Source organism: Macaca fascicularis, chromosome 1 (genome assembly GCF_037993035.2).
Source record: "Macaca fascicularis isolate 582-1 chromosome 1, T2T-MFA8v1.1".
Taxonomy (NCBI): Eukaryota; Metazoa; Chordata; class Mammalia; order Primates; family Cercopithecidae; genus Macaca; species Macaca fascicularis.
Window position 1 is genome coordinate 64908520 of NC_088375.1, and position 627 is coordinate 64909146.

The following is a 627-nucleotide window of genomic DNA, read 5'->3' on the forward strand; positions in this document are numbered from 1 at the left end:
TGCAATTTTTAAGATAACACACAAAAAGATAACATTTGGTACATTATATGTATGCAAAATACTAACATTGTCCAAAATGTGTTTGAAACTAGCTTAAAATGATTTTCAAATTATTAGATTGTATGTATATTTCCAACTAGTAATTTTAACCAGTTCAAGTTCCACCAGCATTTCAAAATGATATCAGTAAGATTGTGACTGCCATGCATTATTGACATCCTAGAGTTTCATTTATTTATTTAACAAATATTTAGCGACTACCTGTTAATTGCCAGGCAGTGACTAAAACAAAGTCCCTGACCTTTGTCTAGAGTTTATTATTGGAAAGGAAAGGTTAACAGCAGGTTTGTAACATAACCCATCTCTTTCTACTGGGGATGTTTTTGCCCTCATGAATGACCTTGACCAAATAATGTTGGATAATGGTTACATAAATGTATATGATAAAGTAACTTGGAACACTCTTTTGGGGTCAATAGCAAATAGAGGTAAAATGAAATGCTCATAATAACAACAGAGGATTTCCAGATTCTTTAAGTTCAAGGGTCCTTCTGATAGAATGAAAATGCCTTATGAATTCTCCAATTTGAAAACAGGTGAGAGACTGGTTATATGTACATTGAGCTT